At 40.9% G+C, this 23,805-nt stretch overlaps 1 long non-coding RNA gene and 1 other non-coding gene across 2 annotated transcripts in view; one reads left to right on the top strand and one right to left on the bottom strand.

Moving 5' to 3' along the window:
- Nucleotides 1-905: 905 nt before the first annotated feature.
- Trnai-aau lies at nucleotides 906-979 on the bottom strand. The gene has a single exon. It is a non-coding gene; the product is annotated as a tRNA-Ile (tRNA).
- A 468-nt stretch (nucleotides 980-1,447) lies between these two features.
- Nucleotides 1,448-23,805, top strand: part of LOC124551217 — a 31,299-nt gene continuing 8,941 nt past the window's right edge. The window contains exon 1 of the long non-coding RNA XR_006967796.1: nucleotides 1,448-1,832. This is a non-coding gene — a long non-coding RNA (uncharacterized LOC124551217). The remainder of the gene's footprint in view (nucleotides 1,833-23,805) is intronic.

The following is a 23,805-nucleotide window of genomic DNA, read 5'->3' as shown; positions in this document are numbered from 1 at the left end:
GAAAAATCATTTTAAAATACTTCACAGGATGCATACTGACATTTTATCCACAAAGAAATTGGAAACAGTCATTCCAACAGGACGAAAACCGTTGACGGTCACAAACTGAACTGTCAAGACATTTAGTGGTTGAGGTACGAAAAGGATATGTATATTCACTTAGATACCACAATAGCCTCGATCCTGACAAACATTTCCCTGAAATTAACTTGACAAAGAAAAGTAAAGGACGAGCAACATGTCAGCTTCCAGAACAAGACAGTCTCTACACAAGCAGCGACGTACAGTTACGGACGCAAAGGAGAAGAATATATTGGATTTGCTGCTTTTTATTTCTCCAATTCAGCACCGTTTCTTTAAACACATTCTTTGCACTGCAAAAACACCTCAACAACAGTTTGCTGAAAATGACGCCAAGTCTGAAGATAACGATGAATTGTTCTATGAGCGAATAAGTAGGCGTATGTAATCAATACAAGAATGGATATGGACATATTCAACACGGATCTGTTATATTATGTACTACTTTGTTTGTATTTATTTTCAGGAGACTATTCAAGCAAGTCCATAATTTCCGTTTCAAACATTGTTGCAGCCTCCAATGTTTCTTCGATATACTCCGTTTTGCAAGGAATAAGCGAAGTATAATTGTCTATTTCACAATAAATTAAACATATGCTTATTAAGTTAATGCTGATTTTTTTTAATCCCATATATATTTATCTTCCGACATCTCGGAAACTCTTTCTCTGGACTTGCACCACTTGCATTCTGAATGCCTCTTACAGCAGTTGCACATATTTCGTTCTTTGAATATTGTTTTACATGGCCAGTAAAGTAACAAAAACGCATAATAAATACAATACTAAAAGCAACTGCAAAGTTTTTTTAAACAAAAAAAAAATTGGCCCGTGGGGGGATCGAACCCACGACCTTCGCGTTATTAGCACGACGCTCTAACCAACTGAGCTAACGGGCCGATGTTCAGATACAGTTCTGTACAGGTATATTAACGACATTCCTCTGCATGGCGTGATATAAATACTTTGCAAGACGTGGGTCTGTTCGAACGGCTGGCTCAGATACAGCATGGCAGTTGGTGGTGGCGGCGGCCAACACGTCATCGCGGCGTCTGCCCACGCACAGCAGCAGCACGTGAAGAGCACTGCACCAGTGCGTGTCTCGCCAGAGAGTTCAAGGCCAGCGCTTGTCTCTCCCGCCTGCAGGCGCCGCTGTTAAAACTGGACAAATCCGGTGCGCCCGTATCAGCTACGCGGCGTTTGCATTCCGCCGACCCATGTGGACATCCATGTATGGACGATGCCCCACCAGACAGGCCTCGATAACGGGGGTACCACTTTACGTGCACATTGCATGCGTGGGTAACGAGTGGTGGGGGCTTTCCAAACATCAGTGCGTCGCAGTTGTTATCAGTCACAGGTATTGCGTATTACAGTACAACGCGTAAGTAAGGAATCTGCGCGGATGCAGGTGGATCTCTCCGCCCGTAGTCACTCAACAGAAGCGTATACGACGGGGGGCATGGACGTGTACAGTACATGTTCTCAATAAGCACAGGATACATTGTCAAAAATCGCGTTTGTTGCTATGCGTGAGTCTTGTGCCAGTTACGTCCAGATTTCTAGACGGTAGCATCTTATTGTCGTCTTCAGGTAGTCATGTTAAGTTATCTGTAACATTTCGTACAAGCCGATGAAGAAGTACTTTGTCCGGCCTTAAGCAATACTGTGCCGACACGCTGAGATAATATTCAGCGTAACACACCAGAGCGAATGTGGTAGGCACACTAAAGAACACGGCGATGCAGTACTGTAAGTATATTTATCTACGTTTCGTTATGGTGATTCCTATTTTTCAAGTGTGACTTTTTTTTTTGTTCTGTGCTCTAGTTTGGTTCCACTGTACAACAAACTGAGTTGTGTGTAATTTGAGCTCCAATGGAAAAGAGTAAGTCGTGCCCCTAGGCATGAAAAATCGCTTAAAGAGCTGATTGTTTTATTTCAAAAACTATTGTTTAGAGGTATCTGATTAATGTACAAAATGCGTGTTTGACCATCGACTGCTTCTTTATTTACAACCCAAATATCGACCGGTTTCAGTCACAGACCCAAAAATACAAAAAAAATAAAAAAATAAAGATAGGTGTAGTACACAGGAAATAAATGTATTAACTGTAATAATAGAGTCTATAAAGCGGCTAAAGATAATGTTTGTCACACAAGTATGACGATAAAATTGCGTTTACATTTGTTGTTGTTGTTGTGGTCTTCAGTCCTGAGACTGGTTTGATGCAGCTCTCCATGCTACTCTATCCTGTGCAAGCTTCTTCATCTCCCAGTACCTACTGCAACCTGCATACTTCTGAATCTGCTTAGTGTATTCATCTCTTGGTCTCCCTCTACGATTTTTACCCTCCACGCTGCCCTCCAATACTAAATTGATGATCCCTTGATGCCTCAGAACATGTCCTACCAACCGATCCCTTCTTCTGGTCAAGTTGTGCCACAAACTTCTCTTCTCCCCAATCCTATTCAATACTTCCTCATTAGTTATGTGATCTACCCATCTAATCTTAAGCATTCTTCTGTAGCACCACATTTCGAAAGCTTCTATTCTCTTCTTGTCCAAACTATTTATCGTCCATGTTTCACTTCCATACATGGCTACACTCCATACGAATACTTTCAGAAATGACTTCCTGACACTTAAATCAATACTGGATGTTAACAAATTTATCTTCTTCAGAAACGCTTTCCTTGCCATTGCCAGCCTACATTTTATATCCTCTCTACTTCGACCATCATCAGTTATTTTGCTCCCCAAATAGCAAAACTCATTTACTACTTTAAGCGTCTCATTTCCTAATCTAATTCCCTCAGCATCACCCGACTTAATTAGACTACATTCCATTATCCTTGTTTTGCTTTTGTTGATGTTCATCTTATATCCTCCTTTCAAGACACTGTCCATTCCATTCAACTGCTCTTCCAAGTCCTTTGCTGTCTCTGACAGAATTACAATTTCATCGGCGAACGTTTACATTTAAAAATTCTTATTCCATGACAAAATCTTTTTATACGGACAGGAAATGTCCGAGAATACACGAATAAACCTGAAGAACGTGCTGCTTCCGTTCATCATATTTGGTAAATAGTTCTTTGCGATCCTCCTTGTGCTTCAAGCTTCTCTCCGCTGAATCATTGAAGACTTTCAGATTTTAATAACTATCATTGACAAAGTATTTATTTTCGTGTCGCTCCGTTGAATCTGTCTTGAACTCGTCACTCAAATGAAATCTGGTAAGTTAGAACCAAACTATTCCATCCCGTTATTGATAATTTTCGAGATTTAATCGATTTCTACTTTCATCTTTTTGATGTTTTCATCATGATTCAGTTTAGTGACGACTTTCATTTTTTTATGTAGGCGGTTAGTTAGGATCAAAAGTAGCCACGAAGGCAGAACAAGAGAAAGGTACCGTAGCATAAATGGCTGTTCAGTTTTTGTAAAGTTAGAAATACCGCGATCATTTATTCCACGCACCAACCTTGACCTTCCTTTCAAATACTGATTGATAAATGTCTGGCTACCTTCTTGAACAGTAATGGTCTTTAAATCATTGGCATGCCCTATGTTCTCCGCTTCCTTTCGCTTCTGAATCTGCGACGATCTTCGAGTATAATTTTGTACCTGCCACCACTTTGTTAATACAAGGCTTCTAATTCTTGTATGCAGTTTCTCTGCTCCTGTGTCGAAAAGCGTACTTTTTTGCCACAAATCACATCTTTCCACACAGCTAGTGCGCCACTTTGATGCACAGATAATTTCCACAACTGCAAATTGTAAATGTTTGCTTGACCAATAGAACGTTACTTCTAGCTGTTCTTAGCAAGTTAACACCGAAGCAAGTATATAATCTCCTGCAAACGAACTGAAGACGAAAACACTGTACTACTGCGATTGCTACCTTGCCTTAGCAATGAAGGACTGCAAGAGTGGTCCTGGTTGAACCGCATACAGGAACGGCATGACTCTCTTCACGCTCCCCCTGCCCTCCCCCCCCTATCCTGGGGTCACTGACCCGTCACGTCACTCGACCAATGTGGTCTGTGAGAAGACAACGCGTTTAGTCAAGGAAAGTGAAGTAAATAACCGGCCTACATTAGCTAATGAAAGAATTTATCATCCAGAAGTAATATTTTGTGAAGCTGATGCTTCTACTCTCTTTTTTCCTGATTTTTCCGGTTTTCATTGCCCAGGGGTACACTTCCTCTTATTCTACTGAGCCCAAATTTCACACAGCTCATTTTTACACGGATTAAACCAATCTGAGGGTATCCAAAGAAAAATTGTCAAATATTCAAAACCGTGCCATATAAGATCCACCCTAAAGCATCATCTATACATCAAATGTATCGGGCATAAAGAGAAAAACATCACTTTTGCACCCTAGAGGGAGGGAATGAAAAGGAGGAATTTAAAGATCTGAAAGAAGTTCTCACAAGACGTTGGCACTTTCTCGGTCTGTACAGGGGGCAGCACAGCTGTGAAGTTGGTAAGCCTGCACATTGAAGAGTCAGTCGGCAGAGACGAGGACAGACCTGATACAGTCCTGTCTCACACAAACATCTAATTAAATCCTGGACCTGAAGTACACTATGCACAAACAACGCAAACAAATGTTGACTTTAAAAACATTTTATCAACTTTAATTCTGTCAGTCAATATAAGAACTACAAAACATGAAAATATTGCAGCAAATCTGTTATCATAAACAGATGTAAAGCTTTGTATGTAAGTGATGCAACGTTAGTGAATAATAGATATTTTTCTGTTCCTGTTTTCTCCAATCAGACGAGTACAGTCAGTGGCATTTTTCCCTACTGATTTTTATTAATCTTACTCGAATAGACACTGTCCATGTAACCAGCACTTATATTAAATTCAGATGCAATTATGGACTGAGATTAAACCAAAGAAAGACGCAAGTGATGAGGAGAAACAGAAATGTGATTAGCGATGAATATAACATCAGAGTTGGGAACCACGAAGTAGACCTAGGAATTCTGCTACGTTGCAAGCAAAGTAATACATTGCGGCCGAAGCAAGGAGGACACAAAAGCAGATGGGCACAGGGAAAGCCAAGAGAAGTCTACTGGTATCAGATATCGGCCTCAGTCTGCGGAAGAGAAAAAAACGAAAAAAATTCTGAAGAATGGCGGGTCAAAGACTAGAACCCCGTATTTCTACAGTCCGAATCTGTTGTTATACCCACCAAAGAAAGGATTAAGGGGCGACTTGGGTTTCGTTTCCCGTCAGCCACGATGTGGTTAGAGATTTGCGATGGAGCACAAACTTGGATTGGGAAAGTATGGGGAAGGAAATACATCAGGTTCCTTCAAAGGAGCCGTCCCGGCATTCAGTATAACTTATGCAGGGAAGGCACAGCAGACCTGAATCTGGGTGGGCAGAAGGGGATGTGAATAGCAGTCCTGTAGAATGCACGTCCAGTGTGATAACCTTACAAGAGTACCACTCGTGTTCTTTGGTCAACAATAGCCAGCCGGCGGGTCTGACATTCTGGAACTTTCGGTACCATGGTTCCGGTAAGTAACGAGCGGGCATGAGAAGTATGTGTTCGGAGATGCAAAGTGTTCGTCAGATCGTAAAGATGGCTATCAGTTGCAAAAAAGCTCAATAGGGCGTTCAGATGAAGAATTCAGTTAAAAAGTCGAGTGGCTATTAATTAATAATAACATTTTCTCGATAGCGGGAACCACAGCAATCGATATATCAGAAGAAGGTGGCATTTTCAGCTACTGCTGTATTAATTTTATAATATTAAATTTTAAATTTCATCGTATTGTATAGATCATTTCTGATCGGTCGTTAGCGGAATGTGACTGAAATCACACAGAATTTTTGTTTCTGCAAGGAACTTCCGGTTACGTTTGAAAGAGCACATAAAAACTATGGATAACAATGCACGCCGGCCGGTGTGGCCGTGCGGTTCTAGGCGCTTCAGTCTGGAACCGCGTGACCGCTACGGTCGCAGGTTCGAATCCTGCCTCGGGCATGGATGTGTGTGATGTCCTTAGGTTAGTTCGGTTTAAGTAGTTCTAAGTTCTAGGGACTGATGACCACAGATGTTAAGTCCCATAGTGCTCAGAGCCATTTGAACCATTTTGATAACAATGCAAGTGCCTCTGAGCTACACCTTCTAAACGATAAAAATACATCTGAAAACATTAATGGAAAGCTCCGAATTTTGCATTATGCTAAGAAAGGGAAGCAAATGAATATCTTATAAGAAATCGAAGTTTTCAGTCATTTAAAAAATCAACGAGATGCACTTCTTTATGATCAGATCTACAGATGCAAAAATTTCACGGTAATTCCAGCCACAGTATGCTAACGGCCAATCAGAAATGAGCTGCACAGTAAAGTTACAGTTAAAATTTAATTTTATATCCCTATATCTTTTAACATTTTTATTGTATTTTATTTTCGATACTATTTTCTTTCTTACTGTTTCTTACCACTATTTAAATACACTCATAAATAATGAGCCATTGTAATTGAAATTATTATTCCATACTTAGCCTTACTTTTCGATCAATGTAGTACCTTTGTAAAGGCCAAGCTGTCAAACCAACAGGATAGTATATGTGAACCAACACAACAGTAGATGCAGATTTAAAGAGGCTGTCATTTCAATACGCATGGAATAGGGTAGTTTTCCGTTGAATGTAGATGTATTTCCAAGAAGTGTACGTTCACCTCATTACACTTCTATTGGTGGAGGTAAATAATATATTCTATTTAGTACAAAATCACTTCAGAATAGCGTAAAAGTCTGAAACTAGTAATGAACTAATTTAGGTTTTTAGGTTAGTGTTTTTTAACGTCCCGTCGACAACGAGGTCATTAGAGACGGAGCACAAGCTCGGGTTAGGGAAGGATGGGGAAGGAAATCGGCCGTGCCCTTTCAAAGGAACCATCCCGGCATTTGCCTGAAACGATTTAGGGAAATCACGGAAATCCTAAATCAGGATGGCTGGAGACGGGATTGAACCGTCGTCCTCCCGAATGCGAGTCCAGTGTGCTAACCACTGCGCCACCTCGCTCGGTGGTAATGAACTAATAAAATCATTACAGCAAAAGTCGACAATGCCACCTTCTTCTGATCATTATAGAGTCAATTGGTTTAATAATGAATAAAAAAAAAAAAACAAGAGAGCGAGTAAACTACTACGAACAGCACAGTGAACACATTATTGTAGCCAAGATAGACACGTAGCCCACGCCTACCACAGTAGTACAAGTTTATATGCCCACTAGCTCCGCAGAGGACGAAGAGATTGAAGCAATAATTGATGAGATAAAAGAGATTATTCGGATGGTGATGGGAGACGAAAATTTAATAGTCATGAGGGACTGGAATTCGATGGTAGGAAAAGGAAGAGAAGGAAAAGTAGTAGGTGAATGTGGAATGGGGGGGGGGGGGGGTAAGGAATGAAAGAGGAAGCCGTCTGGTAGAATTATGCATTAGGCTATTTACAGTTTGTACAGAAAGCAGATGGCAGTTATAAGAGTCAAGGGGCATGAAGGGGAAGCAGTGGTTGGGAAGGGAGTGAAACAGGGTTGTAGCCTATACCCGATGTTATTCAATCTGTATACTGAGCGAGCAGTAAAGGAAACAAAAGAAAAATATGGGTTAGGAAATAAAATCCTTGGAGAAGAAATAAAGACTTTGAGGTTTGCTGATGACATTGTAATTCTGTCAGAGACAGCAAAGGACCTGGAAGAGCAGTTGAACGGAATGGACAGTGTCTTGAAAGGAGGATATAAGATGGACATCAACAAAAGCAAAACTAGGATAACGGAATGTAGTCGAATTAAGTCGGGTGATGCTGAGGGAATTAGATCAGGAAATGAGACCCGTAAAGTAGTAAATGAGTTTTGCTATTTGGGGAGCAAAATAACTGATGATGGTCGAAGTAGAGAGGATATGAGATGTAGACTGGCTCTGGCAAACAAAAGCGTTTCTAAAGAACTGAAATTCGTTAACATCGAGTATAGATTGCAGTGTCAGGAAGTCTTTTCTGAAACTACTTATGGAGTGTAGCCGTGTATGGAAGTGAAACATGGACCATAAATAGTTTACACAAGAATAGAATTGAACCTTTCGAAATGCGGTGCTACAGAAGAATGCTGAAGATTAGGTGGGAAGATCACGTAACGAATGAGGAAGTGCTGAATAGAATTGGGGAGAAGAGAAATTTGTGGCACAACTTGACTAGAAGAAGGGATCGGCCGGTAGGACATGTTCTGAGGCATCGAGGGATCAGCAATTTAGTATTGGAGGGCAGCGTGAAGGGTAAAACTCGTAGAGGGAGACCAAAAGATGAATACACTAAGCAGATTCAGAAGGATGTAGGTTGCAATAGGTACTGGGAGATGAAGAAGCTTGCACAGGATAGAGTAGCATGGAGAGCTGCATCAAACCAGTCTCAGGACTGAAGACCACAACAACAACAACAACAACAACAGGGCCTATACATAATTTAAGCAGAAGAAACGAATGTTAGCTTTTTAATGTGAGTAGAATTGAAGTTAGTGATCAGAATTTATGTAGATTAATTATCTGTAGGTTTCTCCAAATCGCTCCAGGCAAATGCCGGAATGGTTCCTTTGAAAGGGCACGGCCGACGTCCTTCCCCATCATTCCCTAATCTGATGAGACCGATGACCTCGCTGCCTGGTCTCCTTCCCCATAACAACCCCAACCCAATTACCTGTAGGAGACTGTAGTAAAAGTTGAATCCAGTATCAATGAAGGATTGAAGACCAATTAAATCGTGACTTCCCCGGAATGACAAATTATCATTGTGGATTACAAACGTGTGGGTGTGGAAGGCATATTTAGGTACCTTCATGGTCGGGAACCAATAAACTATGTTTATTACAAAGGTGTTACAAAGGGTCTGCATTGATCAAAGAGTAAAGCTTGTGTAATTACCACGTCGATGGCCATTAATTACAGAAATGCCGCGAACGAAAGGAACACGGGTTATTTCTGTGTCGGACGTAATCTGTTCTAACTCGCCTCCCTTAATGAGACCGATCGCTGAATAATTAAATAAACATTAATACGTGTAAAATTCAAAAGAGACAGCTTATATAACTTGTGTGCCACCTTGCCTTATCCAACTGCCGAGTTATCTCGCGCAGTCAAGGCAATGGGAACGTGTTTTGTCAGCTTCAGCAGCGAGGACGCAAAAATTATCCTTGTGAGATGGTAGAAATTTACCAGGCTTGACGGTAAGTGCGCTATGCTGAAGCCACACAGATATTGTATCAAGGACGGCGAGTGCATTCCACAAGAACGAAAAATACGCAAAGATGTGAGACGCAAGCTGAATTTGATCCTCTTCATTATTTATTCTTAATGCACGTTTTTCCAGACTCTTGTTTAACAGGACAAGTGCATCAACTAATCGCACACTCATCCTGTAGCAGCCTTTTTAAGGAGTTAAGCATCTACGTCTACATTTAGATTTATACTCCACAAGCCACCAAACTGTGTGTGGCGGAGAGCACTTTACGTGCCAATATCATTACCTCCCTTTCCTGTTCCAGTCGCGTATGGTTAGTGGGAAGAACGACTGCAGGAAAGCCTCCGTGCGTGCTCGAATCTCTCTAATTTTACATTCGTGATCTAGGGAGGTATAAGCAGGGGGAAGCAATATATTCGATACCTCATCCAGAAACGCACCCTCTCGAAACCTGGACAGCAAGCTAGCCCACGATGCTGAGCGCCTCTCTTGCAGAGTCTGCCACTTGAGTTTGCTAAACATCTCCGTAACGCTATCACGCTTACCAAATAACCCTGTGACGAAACGCGCCGCTCGTCTTTGGATCTTCTCTATCTCCTCTGTCAACCCAACCTGGTACGGATCCCACACTGATGAGCAATACGCAAGTATACGTCAAACGAGTGTTTTGCAAGCCACCTCCTTTGTTGATGGACTACATTTTGTAAGGACTTTCCCAATGAATCTCAACCTGGCACCCGCCTTACCAACAATTAATTTTATATGATGATTCCACTTCAAATCGTTCCGTACGCATGCTCCCAGATATTTTACAGAAGTAACTGCTACCAGTGTTTGTTCCGTTATCATATAATCATACAATAAAGGATCCTTCGTTCTATGTATTCGCAATACATTACATTTGTCTATGTTAAGGGTCAGTTGCCACTCCCTGCACCAAGTGCCTATCCGCTGCAGATTTTCCTGCATTTCGCTGCAATTTTCTAATGCTGCAACTTCTCTGTATACTACAGCATCATCCGCGAAAAGCCGCATGGAACTTCCGACACTATCTACTAGATCATGCTGTCTGCACCTTCATAACAAACGCATTCGCTAATGAAATTCGCCATAAATAGTAGTGTACAAGGTTAAAAAAAGAGAAGAGAAAATTTCTTTAATTATTGCTAATGGCTTATAAATGTGTCCAGTATGCAACCACAAAAATCTCTGAACATTTGTCCAGTGGCAAAGAAGTCTGATAGACGGAAACAAAATTTTTAATGCAATCGCAGATCTTTTCTCCTGGACAAGAGCTTCTACTCTGCAGAATTTTTTCTTCTAAAATCTAGTAGCATACAAATAAACTGCTTGATTGAGGAGTTGCGACTATTTATAGCAATAATTATAAAATTGATATAGCTACTCTTATTCCTTATAAATCCAAGTAAATATAAATGTTTTCATGAAACAGAAACCGATCACAACATTAGAAATATGTACAAAAAAAATTACAGAAAGGTGAATATGCATAACTTCAGACATTTGTCAAGGAAATGGACTGAACATTCTATTGGCTGAACAGGTCCAACAAAGGAGGCAGGAGAACAAACCCATGACTATTGAATGTTTACAAATTGTGCACAAAATAAAACATAGCACCAAAGTGTAAGTAGGCTGTTTAGGTTTTTATGTTGGTAACGCCACGTAGCGCTCTCTATGAAAATCACTGACTGTGCTGTGTGCAGTCTGTGGCTAGTTGGAATTGTTGGAATATATTTGCTATTGTAGTGTTGGGCAGTTAGTTGGCTGTTAACAGCGCGTAGCGTTGCGCAGTTGGAGGTGAGCCGCCAGCAGTGGTGGATGTGGGGAGTGAGATGGCGGAGTTTTGAGAGCGGATGATCTGGACGTGTGTCCATCAGAGACAGTAAATTTGTAAGACTGGATGTCATCAACTGATCTATATTATGACTTTTGAATACTATTAAGGTAAATACATTGTTTGTTCTCTATCAGAATCTTTCATTTGCTAACTATGCCTATCAGTAGTTAGTGCCTTCAGTAGTTTGAATCTTTTATTTAGTTGGCAGTATTGGCGCTCGCTGTATTGCAGTAGTTCGAGTAACGAAGATTTTTGTGACGTACGTGATTCATGAAAGGTATAGGTTATTGTTAGGGCCATTCTTTTGTAGGGATTTTTGAAAGTCAAATTGCGTTGCGCTAAAAATATTGTGTGTCAGTTTAGTGTTGATCAGAACAGGTAAAAAGCGAAATGTCTGAGTACGTTCAGTTCTGCTCAGTTGTTTGAAAATCAAATAATGTGAGAGATTTATGAGCACAGTCACTCATAAATTTTTCTAAGGGGACGTTTCAACAGTAGATTGCCTGCCCTTTGCCGATGGTATGTCCCTGCTACACGAGGACGAAGAAGCGAAGACGGCACTGGAAAATTTTGCAGTAGTTGGAGCTAAATCTGACCGCAAGATAGCATACAGTATCACCAAGGTTCTGAATGAGAGACGAACTGGAAGGTTTCTAGGTCAAGTGGTAGAGAATGTGAACAACTTCCGTTGCCTGGGTAAAAGTAAAACAGACTAGCTACTGACCAACAAGGACATAATAGACATGTTCCAAGTGCTACATTGACAACGTATGGAAGAGAAATCTGCCGTGCAACGCCGAACTGAAACAATCAGAAATACCGCACGTTACGCAACGGAGTCGGCCATCTTAGGCACGTGTATGCGACTTGACAATGAGGAACGTTCAAGATGTTGAGAGACATCTGGGCCACGAAAAACAAGGCGAAGTCTGGATAATTAGGTCAAGGCATGAGTGTTGAACCACTTTCAACCACCATACGGAAGAAAAAAAACTGAGATTTGCCGGACACATGATGAGGATGGAGGACAACACGTTGACCAAGAAGAACAGATAGCAGCTGGATCAAAGAAGTCAGGAGGAATTAGAAAACAATTGGAGTAAACGAAAACAATCATGACGGGACGGTGCAGAATGGGTGGACACTATTAAGAGTACGGTGGAAGGTCACAGATGGACTGACAGCAGAATCAAAATTAAGATCGCGGAAGCAGAGAGGAGCGAGAGAATGAAGATATGTTGGGAAAAAAAGAAGACATACGGAACAAGTAACCTGTGATCCTTGAGAGTCAAGACGAACCAATAAAATAAATAAATATATTGTCTCAAACCGACACTGTACAATAATATTTATTGCATAACACTCAAATGGATTGCAAAACTAACAATTCAATTTTCTGCCATCATCTGTTCATCGTTTAAAAATGGCCTACATAGAAACTGGGAACACAAAAAGTCGAGCGGCAATTAGTTTTCACGATTCACTTGAGCAATTTTAGTGTCAGTTCTTTCATTTCCGATTCCATTTCTACGCGAATGGGTGGTGTTTTCTTCCTGGTGTCCACATAACTGAAGGTAGAGACCCATGTAGGTTGCCTTCGATCACAAAAAAATTATATTTATGTGTGATTACTTTTCGTATGCTGAGAATCCACCTTCAAGTGCAGGGAATTTGTAGTTATGTTTCATTGTTATGGTAACACTCCTGTGGGTGCTCACGGATACAACGTATGTAATAAAACCTATCATGCTTACATGGATTATGAGAAAAGCTAGCTCTGTGGCATCATGCGGAATCGTCAACAGTCAACTAGAACCTAGTCCATACAATGTGCAGAGAAGTATTAGTAACTTACGCGTGACAAAGATACACATTTTACGTACACGCTGAATAAGCAGAAAGACTGCGCAAATATGATTGTATAGCATAGCAAAGAATACCGAGAGTGAAATATTTAATTTTCCCATTCGTTCGATCTGTGATTACGAAAACAACTTAAGCATGCATACTGTCTCTCTACTGCATATGGCTCAAAGATTTTAGCGAGCTTAACAAAACGATAAGAAATCCTTGCAAGTTATCGGAAGCCTTTAGTAAATACGCTGGAGATAATGCCAAGATTAACCATGAACAGCTGTACGCATCCTGTTTATGTCTTGTGCTCGATATTCGAGAAAAATCTGGCGCAATGTGACAATGCTGCGATAACTAAGCATGGCGGACAACTTCGTCCCGATGAGGTTTTTGGAAGAAGAGGTTATCTGGCGCTAAATCAGTTGCATGAACATCAAGGAGACCGACGAAGAACGTCTTCCCGGCAACTCTTCAGTTTCAAACAAACGTGACGGTTATTTACTAACTGCCTATGATAGGCGTCTAGGCTCCCGTGAATTCACTTAGCTCTAGACTGCTACACAAACAATCTAAAGTTGTACAATGGTTCTGGCCTAATATGTGTAAGACAACATGGCCATAGTGTGAAAAATGAAAGATTTGTCAGTCTCAAGTTTCTCTCATATCCTCATTATGAGCGTGGAATGAGTGACTGTCTTAACTGTTTTAAAGTGCAAATAAGTTCTGCTCGCACAAGAGACGCAGAATATATTCTTTCATGGCTACACTGATCACACAAAGACCAAGTAAATAAAATAACGCACATGTGGCGCTAATACACAATACGTATTTAGTTAAAGCAGTTCAACGGAAACATAATAACCAAGCATTACTTTACCACAGTTTTAGCGTAACGTTATTCCGCACATTTCTATCCACATGCAGCATTAATTTATTTAGAATCAAAAATTGATTTGAGAATTTCAGTGACAGTTAGCTACGGTACAGCTGGCCAACCTGTTTCCTTTATTCTGAAGACATTTCTTTTTAGTTATCATTTCGCATCACGGACCGCTTAGCTGCGGTTTCGTACAGCGTCAGTAATGGTGTTCGTGGTATTTTAAGCGCGTTCCAAATGAACCTATGATAGTGAACATTACACTTCACTCCCAATTCCCACAGGATTACCAACTCAAAATTATCAAAGGCAGAACAGTGCTTCATTAAAGGTAGGACATTTTTTAAATAACTTTACTTTAGAGTTGACAAAACATTTGTATTTTACACATACAAGTAATAAACAGGCTCTAATCTCAATATGAGCGGAAAATAATTTATTGAAAATCTGATATAGTATTACACAAAAGTACATTTGTTACATTGTTACAAATACAGCGCAATTACCTTGAAGTAGCTTTCAATCTTTTACAGTGACGTTTCGTTTGAAAGTGTATTTTGTTTGATAACTTGCTTTGCCTTTTTCTTCTACAATAATATTTACCTGAGAAGAAGTTAGTACAATGCAGTCACATACAGCGATAGTACTTCAGTAAAATTCTCAATGAATCAGCACTTCTAAACATGATAACATACAAAAAACCCACCTTCAAACGATTATCTAGCAAGCTTCTTTTTCAGAGCAAGAAAATATCGAGACAATGCTTGACAAACTACAATATCTCGAATCGACATATCGTATACGTAGACTATGAATGCAACGTTTCTTGAGTTACACCACTGTTAACGAACCTTATGAAAAATATAAAAGCCACGTGTGTGCAGCTTTTAATTCAGTCCAATTACGCTACACTGAAATTCGTTAAATAATGAAATGGAAGTCGAACATTTTCTGAAAAACAAAAATGCCGGACTGACAAAGAAAACATCAAAAAGCCGGACATGTCCGGAAAAAGCCGGACGGTTCGTAGCACTACATCCACAAAACACGTGTATACAGTGGCGTGCTACTGCTTACACAAATCAAATACATTTACCCCCTCAGAAGACGCAGTACGAAAACTCGCATAAAAATCCAAAATTAGTCCCACAAAAACAAAATCATGAACAAGTGAACGGCGAAAATTACATAGCGTGACTCGACGAGTAAGGCGATATAAGTTTAATCCCAAAAGTGTGAAAAATAGTGCGTAATTACAATCAAAGAGCAAAATACATGAAACGAGCACAAGAGGACGAAAAGTGTAAGTATAAGACATACACCACAACTAGGGAAAGTATTTCAAAACTAACAACTCCTTAAGTATATTACCTCGGCTACTTTCTACAAGATATGCTGTAAAACCATAAAAGTCATAAATGCAAGCCCTCTTGTACTAATTCTCTTTCACAATTAAGGTAATTTCATTTGAGCAATCAAAGGTTAAAAAATATTCATATCATAGCTTTTAGACTTAAAATGAAAAAGCAACCATGAACTTTGTATGATATTTTACAGAAATAAACCGAAACCCATAGTGGATAACACATACGTGCCGAAGCATGTTTAAGTAAACAGGAAAAAGATATACATTGTGTTTTACAGAAGATGAGGTTTAAATACTAAAATTTCCGTATAATGCTATGAACTCTTCCTGGACGACATGTAGTCGTACGAGCAGTAAGGTTAGCTAGACAACATTAGTGTCGGCATCAAAAAACTCCGCCCGATTGGATTTACTCATCGCCTACCTTCTAATTCCTTAGTGACAAGTTTTCTTCTCAATAATTGATCGGTATCCTCCACATCATGCACAGAGTTCGATGTACAGCTGATAACACAGTACTAGGAGCGGAAAAGTCTGGATTTGTGAAGAATAAAAGTCGGTGCTTTGTCTTTTATTCTTACGACAAGTTAGGCTCATGCAAAAGAAAAATTCCAAAGAATACTGTTCTCTGTGCGTTTCGGTTACAGCATCGCTCAAAATTTAATATAAATATTTCTTTTAGAAATTTTATTTTTACTCTTCGTTAGCTGATGTAGAGAAAACTGAACGATACAAAGAAGTAAATTTTTGCCTCCGTTTATCATCACCTTAAGGTTACCTGTCTGTTGACAGATTCCTGACTCAACTGCTGTCTCCATTTGATGCAGCACCATACCAACTGCTTCTTGGTCTGGTGTCTGCCTCTACCCATTTCATCCAGCATTTTTATTGTTCTCCTTCCCATTTTCTTCTGTCTTTCCATTGCGCCTTCGATAGCTGTAGTTAGAATCTCGTATCCTCGTAGTATATGTCCCACCGAATCTACTTTTCTTATCTTGACCATGTTTAGGAGCGTTCTTTGTTCCTTCACCATTTCCAGTATTTCACTTTTATCCACCGATTTTATTTTCTCCGTTCTCGTCAAAACCCACATCTCGAATGCCTCAATTTCCTCTCTCTCTCCCTTCTTCAACGTACAGCTTTCACAGCTTGGAGAAAACATTCCACACGAAGCATTTAACCAACCAACCGACCAAGAGGCAAAGAATCTGGTACACTTGCCTAATATCGTGAAGGGCCCCCGTGAGCACGCAGAAGAGCCGCAACACGACATGGCATAGAGTCGAATAATGTCTGAAGTAGAGTTGGAGGGGACTGACGCCTTGAATCCTGCAGGGCTGTGGAGATCTCTTCTGAACAGCACACTGCATGGGATACGATATGGTCAATAGTGTTCATGTCTGGGGAGCTTGGTGGCCAGCGGAAGTGTTTAAACTGGAGCCACTCTGTAGCAAGTCTGGGCGTGTGGGGTGTCGCATTGTCCTGCTGGAATTGCCCAAGTCCGTCGGAATCCACAACGGCCATGAATGGATGGAGGTGATCAGACAAGATGCTTAGATTCGTGTAACATGTCACAGTCGTATCTAGATGTATCACGGGTCCCATATCACTCCAACTGCACACGCCCCACACCATTACAGAACCTCCACCAGCTTGAACAGTCTCCTGCAGACATGCTGGGTCCATGAACGCATGAGGTTGTCTCCATACCAGTACACGTCCATCCGCTCGATATACTTGAAACAAGACTCATCCGACCAGCAACATGTTTCCATTCAACAACAGTCCAATGTCGGTGTTGACGGGCCCAGGCGAGACGTAAAGCTTTGCGTCGTGCAGTCATCAAGGATACACGAGTGGGTCTTCAGCTCCGAAAGCCCACATGGATGATGTTTCGTTGAATGGTTTGCACGTAGACACTTGTTGGTGGCCCAGTATTGAAATCCACAGCTATTTGTGGAAGGGTTGCTCCTATGTCACGTTGAACGATTCTCTTCAGTCGTCGTTGGTCCCGTTCTTGCAGGATCTTTCTCCGGCCGCAGCGATGTCGGGGATTTGATGTTTTACCGGATTCCTGATATTCACAGTACACTCGTGAAATGGTCGAATGGAAAATCCCCCACTTCATCGCTACCTCGTGTCCCAACGCTCTTGCGCCAGCTGTAACACCACTTTGAAACTCAGTTAAATCTTGATAAGCTGCCATAGTAGCAGCAGTAACCGATCTAACGACTGCGCGAAACACTTGTCTTATATAAACGTTGCCGACCGTAGCGCCGTATTCTGCTTGTTTACATATCTCTGTATTTGAATACGCAAGCCGACACCATTTTCTTTGACGCTTCAGTGTATCAGTACTATGCAACCTGTTCCACGGGATCTTCTGTTGTGTCCGGCACTTGGTAAACGTGTTCTCGCTCTTCGGGAATCTGACCAAGAGTCTCTCAGAAAAGAGGATTAGCTGACAATAGCACGCGAGCATTCCAAGCAAGGTGACTCGCCAGAAGGTGACAATGGGCTGTTACGAGCGCAGGAGACGGCGCGAATCACACCAGCAGATCGCGTGAGGCACGAAAGCCCTCACCGCGACCGTACGAAAATAGCACTCCCAGACCTGTGTGTGTGTGTGTGTGTGTGTGTGTGTGTGTATCTGTGTGTGTGTGTGTGTGTGTGTGTGTGGGTGGGTTTGTGTGTGTTAGATGAAAACGGAGAGTCGCAGGTGGCATACGTAAAAAGAGCGCGATTAACAGTAAACTGATATGGGAGGAGTGTAGGGTGTGTCAGTGACGTCGGCTGCTGTTTTGAATCAGTATAGTCAGGTAGAGAGGCTTTACGGTAGGAATTTGACTAAGGTTCTTCAGGAGTGAGGATCCATCTGACTCATCAACGCAGCGTAAACAGGGAATCCAGCAAACTCTTTGAAATTCTGAAGGTAGCAGGGCTCAAATAGAGGAAGCGAAACTTCGTCGACAACTTTTAGAGAAGCCAGACTGCAAATATACACACATGAAAGTGGAGCAGTAGTTGAAGGCAGTTTGACTAGGTTCCAGCGTATCCGTCACGGTATTCGATTTGTACGCTGGAGAACCAATAAAGGATACTGAAGAGAAATTTGGGAAAGCAACTGAAATTCACAGAAAGGAAATAAAAATGTTGTAGTTTGCCGATGACGTTATAGAGACACACACGGTGAAGGTATCGGAACATCACTTGAACGGATTGGATAGTGTCTCGTACAGAGGCTACATAATAAGACGATCGTCGATAAAACTAGGGTTATGGAGTGTAGTCTAATTAAATCAGGCCATACTAAGAAGTGATAATAGGAAATCAGACAAAAGTAGAAGATGAGGTTTGCTATTTGTGCAGCAAAGTAACTGGAAATGCCCTGTGGCTAGGGCCTCCCGTCGGGTAGACCGTTCGCCTGGTGCAAGTCTTTCGAGTTGACGTCACTTCGGCGACTTGCGTGTCGATGGGGATGAAATCATGATGGCAAGGGCAACACAACACCCAGTCCCTGAGCGGAGAAAATCTCCGACCCAGCAGGGAATCGAATCCGGGTCTTAGGTATGACATTCCGTCGCACTGACCACTCATCTACCAGGGGCGGACAGCAAAGTAACTGACGATGGTCGAAGTAGAGAGGATATGAAATGCAGACATGCAATAGAAACTGAAGCGTTTCTATTAAGAGAGAAATATTTTAGCATTTAATATAAATATTTATATTTACTTAACTGCAAAGAACACTTAGAAAATGCTGTGGGGAAGGCAAACCAAAGACTGCGTTTTATTGGCAGGACACGTAGAAAATGCAACGGATCTACTAAAGAGACTGCCTACATTACACTTGTGTGTGTGTGTGTGTGTGTGTGTGTGTGTGTGTGTGTGTGTGTTTGAGGTTTACGGGCGCTAAACAGCGTGGTCATCAGCGCCCATACATTACACTTGTCTGTCCTCTTTTGGAGTATTGCTGCGTTGTGTGACATCCTTACCAGATAGGATTAACGGAGTATGTCGAGAAAGTTCAAAGAAGAGAGGCATGTTTTGTATTATTGAGAAACAGGGGAGAGAGTTTCACTGACATGATACAGGATTGCGAGTGGACATAATTAAAATAAAGGTGTTTTTTGTTGCGGCAGAATCTTCGCACGAAATTTCAATCGCCAACTTCCTCCTCCGAATGCGAAAATATTTTGTTGACGCCCGCCTATATAGGGAGAAACGATCATTATAACAAAGTAAGGGAAATCAGAGCACGCACGGAAAGATATAGGTGTTCGGTTTTTCCGCGCGTTGTTCGAGAGTGGAATCTTAGGGAATTATTGCAAAAGTGGTTCGTTGAATCCTCCGCCAGATACTTAAGTATGATTTTTTGCAGAGATAAAGGGACCTGGGTATGAATGACTAGTGTAGGGAGCTGCATCAAACCATTCTTCAGACTGAAAACCACAACAGCTGAAGAGGGACGTTAATTAATTAACGAGTTGTTTGTTGTTCGTTGCCAGTCCGAAGGCTGGTTTCATGCAGCCCTCCACGCTACCCACCATATTGCAGCCTCTTCACCTGCGAATAACTTCCGCAACTCACATTCATTTGTACCTGCTTACTGTGTTCCCTCGGCAGAAGGTGACAATGGGCTGTTTTTATCTCCACACTGCCCTGCATTACCAAATAGAACATTTTTTTCATGCCTCACAATGTGTTATGTTAACCGGCCCCTTTCTTTTAGTCAAGTCATGTCACTTATTTCATTTTTCTCCATTTAGAATCAGTAGCTTCTCATTAGTTATTCGACTTTACCACTTAAACTCCGGCATTCTTCTGCAGCGCCGCGTTCCTAAACTTCCCATTCTCTCCTTATCTCAACCGTTAACGTCCGCGATCCACTTCCGTACAAGACTGAACTCCAGACAAATGTCTCTCGAAAATACTTAACTTTATATCATGTAGATGTTAACAAATTTCTCTTTTTCAACAACGATTTTCTCACTCTAGCCAAACTGTATTTAATTTCCTGTCCGTTTTCGCATTGATTAGTTATTTTGCTGTCCAAACAGTAAAACTCATCTACTAATTTTAGTGTCTCGTTTCTTCATCTATTTCCGTCACCAACACCTGATTTAATTCGACTGCATTCCATTAAACTTGTTTCGCTTTTGTTAATGTTCATCTTGTAGCCTCCTTTCAAGACGCTGACAATTGCCTTCAACTGATCTTACGAATCCTTTGCTGTCCCTGAAAGAATTACTATGTTGTGAATGAAAACACACACGACCCTGTTGTAATGTTCTACAATATTTATTATTCTATTTGTTTTATTTGTTAAATTTATTTTCTTCTCAGAACTATTGTTATTATTTGTTGTATAATTCTTTAGTTAATGTATCACATATTTTATCTAAGTAAAATAATCATACACCGCATTTTCACTGAGATAGTTCTTCTAGTTCTAAATCAAACATTTACAATTGTCATATTTGAAAGCCGAGATACAGTTCTCTGTAGATCCACTAGTCTAAATTCTTTCATCACACAAAAGTTTCACGGCCATTCATATTTATTTTTGTACCTAGTCATGGCGTTACAGCCGAATAACCTCTCGTTAGATAAATAATAAATATTGTAGGATATTCCACCAGCGTCGTGTGTGTTTTCATTCATTCATAATGTATAAAATATTCTATGAAAAACACTTGATCAGTGCTCAAACTCTCTACTTCTTCTCCACGAATTTAAATTCACTCTCGATATTTCTTCTTGGTTTCTTATACTGCTTGTTCAGTGTACTAATTGATTAAACGGGGATAGGCTACAAGTGTGTCTCAATCCCTTCTGAATCAATGCTTTCCTTACATGCTCTTCGAATCTTCCAGCTACAGTCTGGTTTTTATACAAGTTGTAAACAGTCTTCCGCTCCGTGTATTTTATCCCTTCTACCTTCAGAATTTCAAAGAGTGTATTCCAGTCAACAGTACCAAAAGCTTTGTCTAAAGGCGTCCTGACACGTTCAATAACATGTCAAACCGTCAGTATTTTCACCATCGGAGAGCACTGTTGAGGTATTGTCAATACTAGAAATAATGAAGAGCAGTGTTAATAACCTTCAAAATGTTCTCATTATTGTCATACATAGTGAAAGTGTGAGGTCAAGTATTAACGGTTTGTCAATTTTCTCCATTCGGATGTTGACGGAATTTCAGGAACCAGTCACATGGCGTTAGTGTGCGCTTTTCATGATTTTTATTCCATTTTGTGCGTATCATACCTCAGATTCAGTTTTTCTTTCGACATAAAACAATTTTAATAGGCCTATGCGGGGATAATCATTGTATCATACCACTTTAGGATGGTCTCTATGACATTGCTTTTTTTTCTTAATTTGAAAATATAGTACGGATTGGTGAATTACATAGCAGTTTGGAAAAACCGCTCCACTTTGGAAAATATGTCATACACAGTATATCTTATTAGTAAACGTTATGCGAAATGCATGTCAGTTTCAGCAAATTATCACAAAACGTAAAAAAAAAGTTCTACTTTAATTGCCTGAAGGCATTTTTGCCAGGCAGATATAATTGCTTAATCGCTTCACAGCTTTCCATACAATTTTAACAATCGTGTTTGCTGATATTACAGAACTAAACTTCAAACAATCGAATGTCGCCAAAAATCTCAAAGTTACTCTTAATCTCCTGTCGACAGCGACTGATCCCTCATTAAGGGTACTTTGTTCTCTATTTTATTACGCATCGACACATGCCTTAAGATGCAGGGCCGATGCGTGATTCTGATTTCAGTCAGAAAATTAACATGCGACAGGTCGCTCGCTTTTTTCAGCCATTTTCTGACCTATTTTCTGTTTTGTGTTGTTCTTTGTTTCAGGTTATATAATTGCGGCACATGTTTCACTTTAGGTGTTCGACATTATAACCTTGTAAAATCGTGTTGCCAACTGAAAGTATTGACAGTAACATTGATGGTGTGTGGGTTGCTTCAGTCTACAAACGCTATAAACGTAGGTTTACCTTTCTTTAACTAATCTAAGATTGGCCGTAGAGTTCTATTACCTCGCGTGTTCCTATGTTTCTGCAAAACACAAATTGATCTTCCCCAAGGTAGGCTACTAGCAGTTTTCCATTCATCTGCAGATAATTCGTATCACTATTTTGCAGCTGTGATTCATGAAATTCATAATTGAGTAATATTCACACTTGTCAACAGGTGACGACGATACAAGGTGATTTTCGGCTGATGGTGAATAAATACGAGCGTCAGAAGATTTTTCCGCCACAGACTCGACTTGTTGGAGACTGTCTGGTGGGAATAAACTGCTGTTATAAACCTTCCTGGAAGTGTTCACGTGTGCGGCACGCTGCTTAGGTGGCGATAAAAGCGCCTACCGCGGTGCAAAGTTCGCCCGCCCTGTTGCCATGGCACTTACGATCCGCGTGTTAGATGCAGCCAGCAGATAAGGGAATCAGCAACGGCATCATGTAGGCAGGTGTGACGGTTGACCGGACTGTACCAGTCCAACGTCCTTCCGCGTCAGCTGCACCGGCTGTTCGAGAACTCAGCGGCGAGATAAACATAGCCACACACCTTGCAGTGTAGGGTTCCTTCTGAAGATGCGAATCAACAAACTGCACGGCTCTTATGTTCGCTGAACCACCATCATCGTCGTCATCATCATCATCATCATCAGTTTTCGACACCCACTGTTAGATAAAGGCATCCACCAGACCTACCCGTGTACTACATACTTTAAGCACCCGTGTCTCTGCATCATGCTTTATAACGCCACCAAATCAGCTGCTATTACGTCACCATATTCATTGTCGAGTGATTTAGGTTAACGGAATGAATTTTCAGTGTACAGCGGAGTGTGGGCTGGTTCGAAACTTTCTGCAAGGTTGAAACTGTGTGCCACACCGTGACTCGAAGCTATGACGCTAAATTCGCGATTTATACGGTTGCTTTTTTGAATTCTGATACGTTTTATTTTCAATACCGTTAACTTCAGGCTAGTATCTGACGGAGCTGCTACTGGAACATTACATTCTGGTAGCACGTGCTGATAACCGCCTGTGTTGGTGGTTCTAGCGGAAATTACGGAAATTTAGTATATGAAAGTTCATGCAACGAAAATATTATTATGTTCTTCGATTCCTACATTGCACTGCCTTGTGGCCTCCATGGCAAATCCGTTCTGATAATGTTCATTTTGCAGGTTGTACACATAAATACACAGTATTTAGCTGCACTTGGTTTCACACTTATTTACAGGCAGCACAAACAATTTGAATATGATCGATGTCATACTTTGCCACATCCCGATCTTCCACGTGAGGCATTGCACTACAGAAAAATATTTACAAGTGTAGATAATGGATGTAGTGAGCACTGCAATATGCCAGTGAGTTCATACATTGGCTTCATGTAACATGGATAAAAAATTTACACAAAAGATACACTAATACACTGATAA

The sequence above is a fragment of the Schistocerca americana genome, chromosome 1 (genome assembly GCF_021461395.2).
Source record: "Schistocerca americana isolate TAMUIC-IGC-003095 chromosome 1, iqSchAmer2.1, whole genome shotgun sequence".
NCBI classification, from domain to species: Eukaryota; Metazoa; Arthropoda; class Insecta; order Orthoptera; family Acrididae; genus Schistocerca; species Schistocerca americana.
This window is presented reverse-complemented; position numbering and strand designations above follow the sequence as displayed.